Source organism: Cervus canadensis, chromosome 14 (genome assembly GCF_019320065.1).
Source record: "Cervus canadensis isolate Bull #8, Minnesota chromosome 14, ASM1932006v1, whole genome shotgun sequence".
Lineage (NCBI taxonomy): Eukaryota > Metazoa > Chordata > Mammalia > Artiodactyla > Cervidae > Cervus > Cervus canadensis.
Genome location: NC_057399.1, coordinates 46,494,140 through 46,510,959, shown reverse-complemented (window position 1 = coordinate 46,510,959; position 16,820 = coordinate 46,494,140).

The window sequence follows — 16,820 nt, the reverse complement described above, 5'->3', positions numbered from 1 at the left end:
AAAAAAATTATATTTTAAATAAAACACAGGTGACAATATAAATGTGTGACTTGATGAATTATTCCAAGGCAGTTGCCTTTAGGTCAAGACACAGACTACTGCAGCCACCCCAGAAGCCCACCTAGGACCCTCATTCCAACCACAGTTCCCCTCCTTTCTCCCCCAACAGGTCAGCAATATCCCACCATTACTAAGTGTTTTTTTCAGCCAAATGTGTATCTATAGACACTGTGGTTTAGTTGGAATACTTTAAAAGCTTTGATATGCCTTTTAAGTCTCTTCCTATCTTGTATCTTATAATCTGGAAGCTTTCCTATTTTTCTTTAAATCTGTCTGTGGAAGAACCTGGTCCATTTGATCTGTACAGGTTCCCACAGTCTAGATGTGCTGACTGCATATTCATGAATACATCACAATCCTTCACACTGGTAGCTTGATTGGTAGCTTGACTGAGGTTTGATTCTCCTGGCAAAACTACAGGAGGCAGGAAACGTCTGGTCTCCTTCCATCCTTTTTTATGATGAAAGCAGCCATCAATCCTTAATGCCTGTACCTAGCTTAGGGCAGCAAATGAAGTCACATCCCTTTTAATAATTCAAACCACTTGACTCTGAGCCCTTATCTCACCTCTCTTTCTTCTCTTGCACAGGGGTCCTCCCTCCTGGGAAATCTCAAAGTCTCCTTGAGGGTTTCCTTTGTCCAAGGGTCAAGAGCCCCCTGGAGGAGGGAATGGCAAGCCACTGCAGTATTCTTGCCTGGGAAATCCCATGGACAGAGGAGCCTGGGGGGCTACAGTCCATGGGGTCACAGTCAGACTGAGCACACACGTGCACCAGGAGACAAAACCAGGAATCCGGGTTCTTTGGCTGTTGTCTCCGCTTCGGCCACAAGGTGTCGCCACTGGTCACAAAATGTTGTTTTTCAGTGTCGGACTGAACACCAAAAGCCCTGTCCAACTCTGCCACCCGTAGACTGCAGCACGCCAGGCTTCCCTGTCCTTTACTGTCTCCCGTGGCTTGCTCAAACTCATGTCCATTGAGTCGGTGATGCCATCCAACCATCTCATCCTCTGTTATCCTCTTCCCCTTCTGCATTCAATCTTTCCCAGCATCAGACGCTTTTCCAATGAGTTGGCTCTTCACATCAGGTGGCCAAAGTATTGGAGCTTCAGCACGAGTCCTTCCAATGAATATTCAGTTTTGATTTTCTTTAGGATTGACTGACTGGAGTTTCTTGCTGTCCAAGGGACTCAAGAGTAGTCTCCAGCACCACAATTTGAAAGCATCAATTCCTCAGCGCTCAGCCTTCTTTATGGTCCAACTCTCACATCTATACTTGACTCCTGGGAGGGTATTCAGTGTGGGTGGTGTGTATTTTGGAAGGAGAGAAGGGAGCCTAGAAAGGGGCCAGGTGATAGAGTTCATAAATGTGGAGGCGTGTTCAGTGGGCTTGGAGAGATCTTGTCAGTCAGTATGCTGCCAATGTGAAAAGTAAGTTAGTTGCTCAGTGGTGTCTGACTTTTTGCGACCCCATGGACTGTAGCCCACCAGGCTCCTCTGTCCATGGAGTGCTCCAGGCAAGAATACTGGAGTGAGGAGCCATTCCCTTCTCCAGGAGATCTGCCCAACCCAGGGATCAAACCCGGGTCTCCTGCACTGCAGGCAGACTCTTACCATCTGAGCTGCAAGAGCAGTCAAAAATGTGTCAGCATTTACATCAGCAAGGTTGCTTGTCACCAGGTTAGCGTCATCCATTTGTTGGTGAACTCATTCGTGTGTCCAACACACAGAACAGACAAACAAGTAGGAACAGGGCTGGGAACAGAGAAAGGTATATTGCAGGAAACAAGAAAGAACAGGCAGCTCATGCTCAAAAGACCCCAAATTCCCAACTGATGGTTTTCTGGGAATATTTTGGATTTTTTTTCAATATTTATTTATGTGGCTGCACAGGTCTTAGTTGTGCATGCGGGATCTTTAGTTGCAATAGCAGCATCGATATTTTTTTTAGTTGCAGCATGCAGGATCTAGTTCCCTGACCAGGGATTGAACCTGGGCCCCCACATAGGGAGAACAGAGTCTTAGCCTGTGAATCACCAGGGAAGTTCCAGGAATGCCTTTTCTTAACCTCCAGTGACAGAGCCTGATACACACATGTCTACATGGCTCATGTTCTTGGGAGAGATATGCAGTAATGCTTCCATCCTTACAGAAAGTTATTACCCGAAAACCTGGGTTCACCTTCTTTTGATGGGAATGCAAATTGATATAGCCACTGTGGAGAAGAGTATGGAGATTCCTTAAAAAACTAGGAATAAAACTGCCATACGACCCAGCAATCCCACTACTAGGCATATGTCCTGAGGAAACCATAATTGAAAAAGACACATGTACCCCTATGTTCATTGCAGCACTGATTACAATAGCTAGGACATGGAAGCAACCTAGATGTCCACTGACAGATGAATCCAATAAGAAGATGTGATACATATATACAATGCAACATTACTCAGCTATAAAAAGGAATGCATTTGAGTCAGTTCTAATGAGGTAGACAAACCTTGCGCATATTATACAAAGTGAAGTAAGTCAGAAAGAGAAAAACAAATATCGTAAATTAATGTATATATGTGGAATCTAGAAAGATGGTACTGATGAACCTGTTTGCAGGGCAGCAATGGAGATGCAGACACAGAGAACAGACATGTGGACATGGCTGAGGGAAGGAGAGGGTGGGATGAATGGAGAGAGTAGCATGGAAATGTATACATTACCACACGTAAAACAGATAGCCAGTGGGAATTTGCTCTATGACTCACGGAGCTCAAACCAGTGCTCTGTGACAATCCAGAGGGGTGGGAGGTGGGAGGGAGGGGACATTAGTACAACTATGGCTGATTCATTTTGATGTATGGCAGATATCAACACAATATTGTAAAGTAGTTCAGTTCAGTCACTCAGTTGTGTCTGACTCTTTGTGACCGCATGGACTACAGCATGCCAGGCTTCCCTGTCCATCACCAGCTCCCAGAGCTTACTCAAACTCATGTCCATAGGGTGGGTGATGCCAAGCAATCATCTCATCCTCTGTCGTCCCCTTCTCCTCCTGCCTTCAATCTTTCCCAGCATCAGGGTCTTTTCCAGTGAGTCAGTTCTTCCCATAAGGTGGCCAAAGATTGGAGTTTCAGCTTCAGCATCAGTCCTTCCAATGAATATTCAGGACTGATTTCCTTTAGGATGGACTGGTTGGATCTCCTTGCAGTCCAAGGGACTCTCAAGAGTCTTCTCCAACACCACAGTTCAAAATCATCAATTCTTCAGCGCTCAGCTTTCTTCATAGTCCAACTCTCACATCCATACATGACTACTGGAAAAACCATAGCTTTGACTAGACAGACATTTGTTGGCAAAGTAATGTCTCTGCTTTTTAATATGCTGTCTATGTTGGTCATAACTTTTATTCCAAGGAGCAAGAGTCTTTTAATTTCCAGGCTGCAGTGACCATCTGCAGTGATTTTGGAGCCCAGAACAATAAAGTCTGACACTGTTTCCACTGTTTCCTCATATATTTGCTATGAAGTGATGGGACCGGATGCCATGATCTTAGTTTTCTGAATGTTGAGCTTTAAGCCAACTTTTTCACTCTCCTCTTTCACTTTCATTAAGAATCTCTTTAGTTCTTCTTTGCTTTCTGCCATAAGGGTGGTATCATCTGCATATCTGAGGTTATTGATATTTCTCCTGGCAATCTTGATTCCAGCTTGTGCTTCATCCAGCCCAGCGTTTCTCATGATGTACTCTGCATATAAGTTAAATAAGCAGGGTGACAACATACAGGCTTGACGTACTCCTTTCCCAATTTGGAGCCAGTCTGTTGTTCCATGTCCAGGTCAAACTGTTGCTTCTTGACCTGCATACAGATTTCTCAAGAGGCAGATCAGGTGGTCTGGTATTCCCATCTCTTTAAGAATTTTCCACAGTTTATCATGATCTACACAGTCAAAGGCTTTGGCATAGTCAATAAAGCAGAAGTAGATGTTTTTCTGGAACTCTCTTGCTTTTTTGATGATCCAATGGATGTTGGCAATTTCATCCCTGGTTTCTCTGCCTTTTCTAAATCTAGCTTGGACATTTGGAATTTCACGGTTCATCTACTGTTGAAGACTGGGCATCAATTTTGAGCATCATTTTGCTAGTGGGTGAGATGAGTGCAGTTGTGCAGTAGTTTGAACATTCTTTGGCATTGCCTTTCTTTGGGACTGGAATGAAAACTGACCTTTTCCAGTCCTGTGGCCACTGTAGAGTTTTCCAGATTTGCTAGCATATTGAGTGCAGCACTTTAACAGCATCATCTTTTAGGATTTGAAATAGCTCAACTGGAATTCCATCACCTCCACTAGCTTTGTTCATAGTGATGCTTCCCACTTGATTTTGCATTCCAGGATGTCTGGCTTTAGGTGAGTGATCACACCATCGTGATTATCTGGGTCATGAAGACCTTTTTTGTATAGTTCTTTGGTGTATTCTTGCCACCTCTTCTTAATATCTTCTTCTTGTTAGGTCCATACCATTTCTGCCCTTTATTGTGTCCATATTTGCATGAAATGTCCCCTTGGTATCTCTAATTTTCTTGAAGAGATCTCTAGTCTTTCCCATTCTGTTGTTTTCCTCCTTTCTTTGCATTGATCACTGAGGAAGGCTTTCTTATCTCTCCTTGCTATTCTTTAGAACTCTGCATTCCAGTGGGTATATCTTTCCTTTTCTCCTTTGCCTTTTGCATCTTTTCTTTTCTCAGCTATTTGTAAGGCTTCCTCAGACAACCATTTTGCCTTTTTGCATTTCTTTTTCTTGGGGATGGTCTTGATCCCTGTCTCCTGTACAATGTCATGAACCTTCATCCATAGTTCATCAGGCACTCTGTCTATCAGATCTAATCCCTTGGATCTATTTCTCACTTCCACTGTGTGATTGTAAGAGATTTGATGTAGATCATACCTGAATGGTCTAGTGGTTTTCCCTACTTTCTTCAATTTACATCTGAATTTGGCAATAAGGAGTTTATGATCTGAGCCACAGTCATCTCCCGGTCTTGTTTTTGCTGACTGTACAGAGCTTCTCCATCTTTGGCTGCAAAGAATATAATCAATCTGATTTCGGTATTGACCATCTAGTGATGTCCATGTGTAGAGTTTTCTTTTGCGTTGTTGGAAGAGGGCATTTGCTATGACCAGTGCATTCTCTTGGCAAAACTCTATTAGCCTTTGACCTGCTGCATTTTCTACTCCAAGGTCAAATTTGCCTGTTACTCCATGTATCTCTTGACTTCCTACTTTTGCATTCCAGTAAAAGCACTTATCATTCAATTAAAAATAAATGGAAAAAAAACTGGGTTCACTTGGCAGGTGTCAAGCCAAGAGACACAACCAAGCCAAGGAGCAAGAGAAGGAAGGATTTATTACTTGCAGCAAGTAAAGAGAATACCTGGGACCTCTCCCAATGCAGTATCAACCCAAACAGCAAAATTGGGGAAGTTTTAAGCTAAAGGGTAGATGCGTATTCATGAAGAAGCTTGGGCCATTGAGTCCAAATTTCAGTGGATTGAAATCAGTCAGATCAGAAAAGGTGAACATTATCATCCCTTAGGTTCCAGTTCTGGTGGCTGAGCGCCTGAGGGGGGGATTAAACTCTGCAAATCAGCTTAAGACAATGCTTCAGGCTAGTCTTTACCTCTGATGCAGAGCTGAGAGTCTTTACAACCATCTATTATCTTTGCTATGTTGCTTCTCTTGCCCAAAGCAGTTTTGCTCCCTTAAGACCATTATCACAAGCCCTGTTCAAGGGCAAGCATTGTGACCAGACTTAACATCACAAAATGACTTAGGCCAAAAATGGCTTCTCTTATGTCAAGAAAGTCATGTCTGGTTTTCTTTCTCTGGGGACCCACAACCCTACCTGTTAACAAAACTAGCATCTGTGGGCCTCTAGAACTTGTAGGCATAGGGCTTCCCATGGTTATGCTAGGTGGGAATTAGGCTGAGAACCACTGCCTTAATTGTTAAAGGGGCATGAGAGCAATACCTGCCTCTTGTTGTGAGAATTCAATGGACTGATGCTTGAAAAGGACTCCAGACAGCCGTGCCTGGATGCCTGGCACACACAGAGAAGTTTGCAGTTTTTAAGGAAAAGATGTACAAATATGACCACTTTCAAACACTTGCCTGTTAAATAACAATAGCAGTAAATAACAAATTCAGAGGGCTCACTTCCTTACCAAAAGCTTTCTTAACTCAATAAGAAAAGCACAAAAGCCCAACAGTTGACCATTAAAGAAGAAACAATGAGTCGATGACACATTCACTGAATGTCTGTGGATTACCTCATCCGTCCCTACACATGTGTAAGGACCTTAACAATGAACGGCTGTTGTTCAGTTGCTCGGTAGCGTTGGACTCTTTGTGACCCCATGGAAGGGAAGCAGGCCAGGCTTCCTTGTATCCATCTCCCAGAGTTTGCTCAGACTCATGTCCATTGAGTCAGTGATGCCATCCAAGCATCTCATCCTGTTGTCCACTTCTCCTCCTACCTTCAATTTTTCCCAGCATCGGGGTCTTTTCTAATGAGCCGGCTCTTTGAATCAGGTGGCCAAAGTATTGGAGCTTCAGCTTCAGCATCAGTGCTTCTAATGAATATTCAGGATTGATTTCCTTTAGGATTGACTGGTGTGATCTCCTTGCAGTCCAAGCAAGTCTCAAGAGTCTTCTCCAACACCGTGGCTCAAAAGCATCAATTCTTCGGCGTTCAGCCATCTTTGTGGTCCAACCATGACAATGAGCTCAAGGTGTTTGTAGTTTAGAGCAAGGTTCTTATTTTACAGTGCAGTCTGTAACACACAACTGTAAATACAGGATTTATGTCTTTGTCCTCATTTTATTGATCCACGGCATAATTCCCTCACCTGTGGCTTAGGTGGCCAGAGGAAATGCCATTTCCAATCCTGCAGCACCAGCAAAATAAAATCTCACAAGGTCTTTGTTTCTGATGTCTTCCTGACACAGGAGTGAAGAGGGCAGGGCACAGTCTTTAAAAGAACGACATAACCATCGTGCATGGGTGCGTGCTCAGTCAAGTCCGACCGACTCTTTGCAACCCCACGGATTGTAGCCTGCCAGGCTCCTCTGTCCATGGGATTTTTTTCAGGCAAGAATACTGGAGTGGGTTGCCATTTCCTCCACCAGGGGATCTTCCCCACCCAGGGATCAAACCCGAATCTCCTGCATCTCCTGTATTGGCAGGCAGATTCTTTACCATTGTACCACCGGGGAATCCCGACATAGCCATTGAGGATAACACAAAAACTGGTTAGAACCAGTCTGGCACAAAATGGAGAAAGATTTGCCTTCGAGGAGACCTTGAGCCTCATTGTACACTCATTGTAATACATCAACACTCACAGGCACCAGGATAGTTCAGGGCTGACCATAAAAATCCAAAAAGTGGGCTGTAGCCCAAATAGTGGAAATCCCAGCCCCTTCTTCAAAATAATTGTAATAATCCTTCCACTCATTAATCTATGAAATTACTCACACCTAGGAGGCTAGAAAGGAGTGTAATATATGTATAATTATGGCTGATTTGTGTTGTTATCACAGCAGAAATCAATACAACATTGTAAAGCAATTCTCCAATTAAAAAATAAATTTAAAAAATGTATTCACCTCTATAAAAACTAACTACCCCCAGGGCTTCTCACCTTCTGAATGGACCCACATTCCGTCTTTGGAGTATTTCTCCCTCAGCCATTCTCACTTTTCAAGACAACCCCATGCCCTGGGGCCACTCCTGCCTTTTGAGACAGATTGCATTCTATCTATGGAACGTGCAACTCTCTGAGTAAATCCACTTCTTACCTATCAATTTCTTTCTCGTTGAAATCTTCGATGAGACATAAAGAACTCGAGCTGCACTAAGTCCTGAGACCAGGTGCACAATTTCAATTGAAAGACAGCCATCAATTAAAAATAAATAAACTAAAAAAAACAAAAAAACAAAGTGAGCTCAAGTTGCAGTCTGAGTTTTGTGGCTTCACGTTGACTTCTGGCAAATGCAATGTGATACTCAGCCTAAAACCACAAGGGGAAAAGACTCCTGAGATAAGGTGATGAACTCCTTGCTTCTCTTACTGTAAGATGAAGATGCAGGCTCTGTCCTCAGCATACTTAGAGCTGAAGGCCTCAGGCAACCCAAGACAATGAAGGCTTGATATCTCCCTTACCCCAGATTACTGCTCCTTCTAGAGTGTGTGTGGGCTCCGTCACTCAGTCGTGTCTGACTCTTTGTGACCCCCTGGACTGTAGCTCACCAGGCTCCTCTGTATGTGGGATTTCCCAGGCAAGAATACTGGAGTGGGGTGCCATTTCCTTCTCCAGGGGGATCATCCCCCTGGGTGGGTCAGAAGTACCACTTACATCTGTTTAATATATTGGCTTCCATGTGAAAAAAACAATTTCTGCTGCTGAAAAGTTTTGAAAACACCAAAACTAGTCCAGTCTCTATTAAAGAAAATAAAATAAAGGTTGAGAGAAGAGCTGAAACTATGACCCAGGTCTCTTGGCCCCACTGATCTTTCCCTGCCATCCTGACTGTTAACTCCCTATATCCAAGCTATGAGGTTTGGTTGACTGTTTCAACCCCAGCTTTGAATATTCAAAACACTTACCAGTGTGCTGAGCACCTCCTGTGTTAGTTGCTCAGTCGTGTCTGGCTCTTTGTGACCCCATGGACTGTGGTCCACCAGGTTCCTCTGTCCATGGAATTCTCCAGGCAAGAATACTGGAGTGGGTTGCTATTTCTTTCTCCAGGGGATCTTTCCGACCCAGGGATCGAACCTGGGTCTCCTGCATTGCAAGAGCATTCTTTACCCTCTGAGCCACCAGGGGAGCACCTACTACCAGGCACTTGCCAAGGATGTAGTCAGGTGGGATGCTCAGCTCAGCTGCATGAGCCGAAACCCACCCACCCCCCACCCCGGCCACCAAAAAACCCAAGTAACAATTGCTTAAACACAGGGTGAAAGTGTATTTCTGTATAATGTAGGCCGTCCAGGATTGGTACGGCAACTTCACAAAACTTAGGAATCTAGGCTCCTTCCAACTCACTATTCTCTCATCCCAACAGTTTGCTGCTTGGCCTCATGTTCCAAGATGGTGACCAGAGCTCCAGCCACCACACCCACATTCCAGGAAGTTAACAGAGGAAGGGAAACAACAAAAGAAACAAATAGAGATAGCAGTTTCTTTTAAAAGAAGTACTACTCAGGTTCTCCAGAAAATTAAAACCAGTAGGGTAGAAAGAGAGAAATTTATTGCAATTGGTTCATGCAACTATAGAGACTGAGAAGTCCCACAATCTGCCTCTGTAAGGTAAAGGTCAAGGAAAATTGGTCATGTAGCTTCAGTCTAAACCTAAAGGCCAAAGAGCCAGGAGAGGCAACTGTGTAAGCTGGTCCCAGACCAAAAGCCAGAGAACCAGGAGCAACAACATCTGAATACAAGAGAAGATGGATGCCCCAGCTCAAGCAGAGAGGCCAAATGTGTCCTTCCTCTGCCTATTTGCTCAATTTAAACCCTCCGAGGACTGGGCAAAGCCTGCCCACATTAGTGAGGGCAATCCTCTTTACTCTGTCTACCAACTCAAATGCTAATCTCTTTCAGAAACACCCTCACAAACACACCCAGAAATAATGTTTTACCAGCTATCAGAGCATCCCTTTGCCCAGTCAGGTTGACCCATAAAAGTACCATCACAAGAAGTTTCCTGAAAGCTACCACTTCTACTTCTATCTCTTTAAACAGAAGTGACTGGGGGGAAAAAAGGAAAATGTAGATTTATTCCAGGCAGCCATCCATCCTTACAGCTTAACACTGGAGCCACTATTACAAAGAAAGAGGAGGGAACTGCACCTGAGGTAGGCAATTGGCCATTTCTGCCATGTGAAAATTATTTCATTAATCCTCATAACAACCCTAAGAGTACTTCTGTTATTTCCATTTTGCAGATGAGAAAACTGAGGCTCAGAGAGTCCTAACCACATCTCATACCCCAAATCCTAGGCTATCATCTCACTGAAACTCCTGATGAACCCTAAGTGAGAACTGCTGAGCCAAGCTCCTGCTTAATTCCTGACCCACAGAAACGGAGAGATGGTAAATATTTGTTTTTGTTATAACTTGCATGCCTCCTTAGTTGCTTCAGTCATGTCTGACTCTTTGCAACCCCATAGACTGTAGCCTGCCAGGCTCCTCTGTCCATGGGATTCTCCAGGCAAGAATACTGGAGTGGGTTGCCATTTCCTTCTCCAGGGGATCTTCCTGACCCAGGTATCGAACCCGCATCTCTTACATCTCCTGCATTAGGAGGTGGGTTCTTTACCAGTAGCTCCACCTGAGAAGCCCTGTTATAATTTAGTGTTGGGGTAATTTGTAATGCAATCACTCATAGTTCGTGGTATATGTCTCAAAAAAAACAAAAAACAAAGAAACATTTTTTTTAATGTATTGGAGTATAACTGATTTACAATGTTGTGCTAGTTTCACAAATGCAGCAGTGAATGGATTATACACCAACATACATCCACTTTTTTAGATTTGCGTATATATGGCATTATAGAGTAGTGAGTAGAATTCTCTGTGCTATAGAGTAGGTCCTAATTAGCTAACAGTTTTAAAAACGAACAAGGGCTCAGCGTGGACTCCTGCAGGTGAGGGGCCCAGAACAGGAGTTGTCAGCAGCTTTGGGGTAAACCCATTCTCTGGAATCTGGGTTTGGGGGGGCCTCACAGAGTGCAGATCTTAACCCTGGGGCCGGAATCTCTGCAGCCCACGGCCAGTCTTGGCAGTTTGACAGAAATAAGCCAATGGGCAGGGAGAACCCTCTGCTGCCTGCGCGGGAGGCGGGGTCCACGGCCACCCTGGGCCCCGCGCTGTGTGCGGGGCTGCATCGCCCCCTGGCGGGCACTCTGGGCAGCGCGCCCCCTCGCAAGACCAAGGCCCATTACTTATCCGGCTCCCGCCCCCATCGCCCCATCACCCGCCGGGCACTCGGGCACAAGTGTATCCCCACCCTTGGTACCAGCTGGTGAGGGGATCTCTCGGGCGAGCAGCACAGTCACCTTGAGTCTCCATCTCTCTCTCACACTTTCTCTCTCTGCCTCACATTCCGGACAGACCAATCGACCAATCCCAGTGCTGTTGACAAGACGCGGAGCACTCCGCTGAGCACTGACCCGCCCATCTCCACCCTTCTCGTCCCCAGTGTGGACGTTGCCTCCCAATCAAAGCGAACTTCCTGGACCCGGCAAGGTGTCCCACTGCACCCTGCATTCTCTAGCTCTGTGAATTGACTGATCGATTGATTGACGTCTGAATTCAACCTCCCCAACACTGACTGCCAGGTCAGCCCTGGGCTTGTTTCTGGCCACGCAAAGAGGAGGCGGCCATGGGGTGCCTGGGGTGAGAGGTGGCTGGCTTTCCCCTGCCAGACACCCTAAACTTCTGGGACAGAGGAGGGAATTCTGCCAAATGAAACGGCAGCCAAGCTCCCTGAGACCCGTTCTGTCCTATCCTACCACCACTCACTGTTTCTCAAAGTATTTTTCAACAGCAGCTGGCAAGGTGGGGTACACACTCCCCAGCTCGGGTGGGGGTGAAAAAGGTATTAGAGGAACCCCAACAGGGGCCACGGAGGAGAAGGCGGAAGCCTGCGGTGGGTGTGTATGTGTGCGCTCGTGTGCACACTGGGACTGCAGCTACGCTGTAACACTCTTCTGGGGCCTCTGGCTAAACACGAGGGGAGGGGATCCCATATTCTGGGCAGATGCGGGAAGCAGCTTGTGGGATAGGGCAGTAGGTTGAATGCTGTCCCCCAAAATTGGCATAGACCGGGGATTCCCACCATGACCTTATTTGGGAAGAGGGTCTTTGCAGATGTAATTAGTTCATCAAGGCTGAACTGAATTAGGCTGCTGTCTTTATAAGAGATGGGAGAGGGAGGGAGAGGGAGGTTCTGACACGGAGACAGGGAGAAGCCGCTGGACAGCAGGGGCGGAGACTGAACGGATGGGTCTGCAGGTGGAGGTAACAGGATTGCTGGCAACCACCAAAAACTAGGAGAGAGGCAGAAGCAGCCTCTCCCCTGGAGCTGCAGAAGGAGCCAACCCCACTGACATCTTTATCTTGAACTTTCTTTAGGGGAGGCACCCAGCATGGCAAGTGGGATCTTAGTTCCCCAGCCAGGGATCGAACCCATACCCCCTGCAGCAGAAGCAGGGAGTGTTAACTGCTGGACCACTGGGGAAGTCCCCCAGTGGGGGACATCTACAATCAGACTCTGGTCTCCTGCACTGTGAGAGAATACATTTCTGTTGCTTTGAGCCATAGAAGCTTGCAGTCATCTGTTCTCACCGTCACAGGAAACCCCGACCTAATCTGAAAGGGGTGAGCAAACGCAAGAACACACACACTGACCTGGCAGCTGATGCTGTGACATCTCCATCAGTCACCAGCTTCACGTCCTCAGGCAACTGACTCAGCCTCCGGGCCCCGGTCTTTCTATGTCACAGACATGTGCCCTGGGATCCATCACCCGTATCCACATGAGGGCCTGGTGCATAGTGAAGCTGCTCAGAACACATTAGCCAAGTCTCTCCCTTAGCTCTCCCCACTCAGCACAGTGGACGCTGTCCCTCCTTCTCTGCTGCCCATGAAGAAGGGAAGGAGCCCAGGTTTGGGGTGGGAGAGAGCTGAGCCGCTTACTGGCTCTGTGGTCTTGGATCAGATATGCATTCCCCGACCCCAGGCCTCAGGACTTCACCAAGAAAATGAAGAAAAATCTCCCTCATATAGTCTGCAGTGACCTGAAAATTTGCATCCCCCCAAATCCATATGTTGAAGCCCTAAACACCGGCTGCCCACACCCGCTTCCCCCGCTGTGTGATGGTATTTGGAGGCAGAACCTTTGGAAGGTGATCAGATTAAGATGGGGGCTTCCCCAGAGGCTCAGTGGGTAAAGAATCCACCTGCAAGGCAGGAGACATGGGTTTGATCCCTGGGTCGGGAAGATCCCCGGGAGGAGGGCATGGCAACCCACTCCAGTATTCTTGCCTGAAGAATCCCAGGGAGAGAGGAGCCTGGCAGGCTGCAGTCCATGGGGTTGCATAGAGTCGGACACGACTGAGCAACAGAGCGTGTATACATGCAGGTCAAGGTGAGGTCATGATGGGATTGGTGCCCCCATAACATGGAGGAGAGATGCCGGAGCACGCTCTCCCTGCCACAAGAGGAGGTGGCCACCTGCAAGCCAGGAAGCTGGTCCTCGCCAGGAGCCAAATCTGCTGGTACCTTGGTCTTGGACTTTCCAGTGTCCCAAAGTGTGAGAAGTAAATGTCTGTCCGTCAGGCCAGCCCATCTGTGGTATTTTGTATGGAGGATGAATTGACAAGAGACAGCAGGGCACTCTCTAGGATGGAGAGAAATGGATGGATTTGAGACAGCGGGGAAGTGGGATGGAGAGGATTTACCTATTCTTAGGTAAGATATGGACAAATGAGGAAAGTGGGGACTTCTGGCAACTGGATGGAGTGGCCTGACTTACTCAGAAGGTGAACAAGGTGCAAGTTTGGGGTAAGACGAAAGCGAGAGTCTACTGGACATCCAAGTAGAGAGGGCCAGGAATGAATTAGATTTGCAGATCTACTGCCAAGAGAAGAGATGGCTTGGAGCCAGACCAGGGAGGAGTCCCCATATGCACACGTCATCCACTCCTGGGAAGGTGTGAGGATGGAGTGCGGTTCCTGCCTGTGGCCACAAGATGGCACCATCACCCAGGACTGCTTGATGGTGGGGGAATCCTGATTACTGAGGCTTCCCTGGTGGCTCAGTGGTAAAGAATAAACAAGCCAATGCAGGGGACACGAGTTCGATCCCTGAGTGGGGAAGAGCCCCCTGGAGAAGAAAATGGAAACCCACTCCAGTATTCTTGCCTGGGAAACCCCATAGACAGTGGAGGCTACAGTCCATGGGGTCGCAAAGAATCAGACACAACTTAATGACTAAACAACAGCTTGATTCACCTACATGCCAACTGCTACTCTATATTGTCTAATCATGCATTTTAAAAAGATACTTTTGAATCCAGTAATCCCAACTTAGTGTTCACCTATCTATATAAAAACCTTTTACCTCCTTCGCCATTTTGAAAATAAGATTTAATACTTATGGAAACAGAACTGGAGTCAAAAGGCTTGGGTTCAAAACCTGATTCTGCCACTAAACAGCTGTGTTCAAGATACATTTCTGAGCCTCAGTTTTATGGTATTCAAAATAGGAATAACAATAGCTGCACAAAATAATTGTGAGAAGATAACTTACCTGAAAGATAACTTATGTGATGGGCTCTCAAATAAGATTGGCTTTAAGAAAATACTACTACTCCTAGGTAGTATTACTCCCTACAGATACTTTAATCAGACTGAGATTATATATTATTAAATGTGACTCATGGGCCATCAATTAACACTTCTCAAACCTCAACTCCTTTCTGGTCAAACCTCACTGCTGTCCCCCACCTGCCTCCCCAGCACCATGAATTCCTCTCTTATGTAGGGATTTCAGCAGAGTTAATGGCCTCCTTCCTCTTCAACACTCCCCACACCCACCTCACCCCTGCTCACTTCTGTATTAGCATAGCAGGTATTTGCAAAGCGTTGGTTCAAACTGGATTCAGTCTTTAAATTTGGGAGGTTGTACTGATGTTTGACTTGTGTAAATGAAACTATTGATACCAAAAGTTAAATTTAACTCCAGTGGATTAAAAAACTTCCTCCAGATCACAGCTACATAAAGTTGGCTTTGTGGATAGGGAAATATTTGGTTTAAGGTATTTGGCTGATTTTTTTTTTATTTTTAATCAGGTAAAATCAAACACCTAGTGAGTGAAGAATGACTTGCTGGAGGGATAGAAGAAAGGGAAATGAAGGCAGAGAGAAGCTTGAAAAAAAATCCAGGGAAACATACTTGGGCCCCAAAAGAAGTTGCATAACTTGTGGAAGCTTTGAGACAATTATAGTGAGTGTGTGTGTGCTCAGGTGCTCAGACTCATGTCAGACTTTTTTGCCAACCCGCGGACTGTAGCCCCTTGTGGCTCAGACAGTAAAGAGTCTGCCAGCAATGCAGGAGACCCAGGATCGATCCCTGGGTTGGGAAGATCCCCGGAGAAGGAAATGGCAACCCACTCCAGTAATCTTGCCTGGAAAATCCCATGGATGGAGGAGGAGTCTGGTGGGCTATAGTCCATGGGGTCGCAAAGAGTCTGACACGACTGAGCGACTTCACTTTCACTTTCATGGACTGTAGTCCTCCAGGTTCCTCTGTCCATGGGATTTTCTAGGCAAGAATAGTGGAGTGGGTTGCCATTTCCTCCTCCAGGGCATCTTCTCCAACCAGGGATGGAACCCGAGTCTCACTTGGGAAAGGCCTCACAGGTGCCACTGAGAGCAATACCGTGAAAGGCCACTAGATGGCGATAATACTCCAGGAATCGCTCCAGGTCCCCCCCACCCTGGTGACTACAGCGTTCTTTGTTCACGAACATCCTTCTCTAGCCAGTGTCACCAAAGATGCCATCGTGCATTTCCTGTCACGCCATGCCCCGAGTCCCCTAGTCAGCCACTTTCCCACCATCTGCCCTAACATCAAAGTAAGCTCTACTGACTTTACTGTTCTGTGTTAACATTCTTAAAGATCACGTTATGGTCTCTGTGCTCGATTGTAAAGCAGCTGAATCAAATGTTTTAGCAAGAAATAAACAAGCCAATAAGCCAACAAAAACCCAGGTGTGGTTGATTTTTTTTCTTTTTGTGAGTTATACTCAGAGGGTCACCAGGCCTGGGGGTGACCAGAGACAAAAGTGCCCACTTGAGATAAAAATAAATCTTTAGCAATTATCCTCCAGTTAAAAATTTTTTTTAAAAAAGGTAACTCTGTAAACTGGGGAAAGGGGCTACCAGCCCCTTTAAGGTGGGACTAGAGGAGGAGGCTGAGCTCCGCTCCAGAGAGAGCAGAGGAAGAGAACCCAAATACCATATTTAAAAACATTTTTTTATTCTGGAAAAATGTCCACAGTGCAAAAATACGGCAGATCCAGATAGCATTTAAGGAGAATCTAGAAGTATAAACCAGGACCAGAGGCTTGAGGAAGACGTAAATTTCAAATTTGTTCAACTCTTAAGGTGTAAGTTTTCCCTCGTGATGGAAAGTCCTCACAGGAGAAGGGGGCTGGGATTGGTCTTGGAGGGCAGTCAGGAATGCTGAGCTATGGAGACCTCAATTTCACCACCAGAAAGGAGGTGAATCCTGGCTTCATGTCATGTCGCACATTCTCTACCTGGATGGCTTCTCGGGACATCTGAATACCCAAGTAATTCTCTGAATGGCCATTTTCCTAGGGAGAAGACCCGCTGCTTATAGCAGATTATCAAAGACCTCAGTGGCCACCCCTCATCCCCTCGTCCTGGCCAGAAAAAAATGTCTAAGACCACGGCAGCACTGCTGATACTGCTGACCACTCAATCTTTCTCTTCTCATAGTCACATTATTCTTATAAACAGGATTGCCTATGAATCCCTTAATTTAAAAATAATGGTCACAGGAAATTAAGAAAAATGGATATACAGAATTTTCCTGCTAAATTCATTTACTATTTTATATTGTTATATGACCTTCCTTCCAGTGACTGGATGCACTGCAGCTTAGATGAAACGTTTTCTGC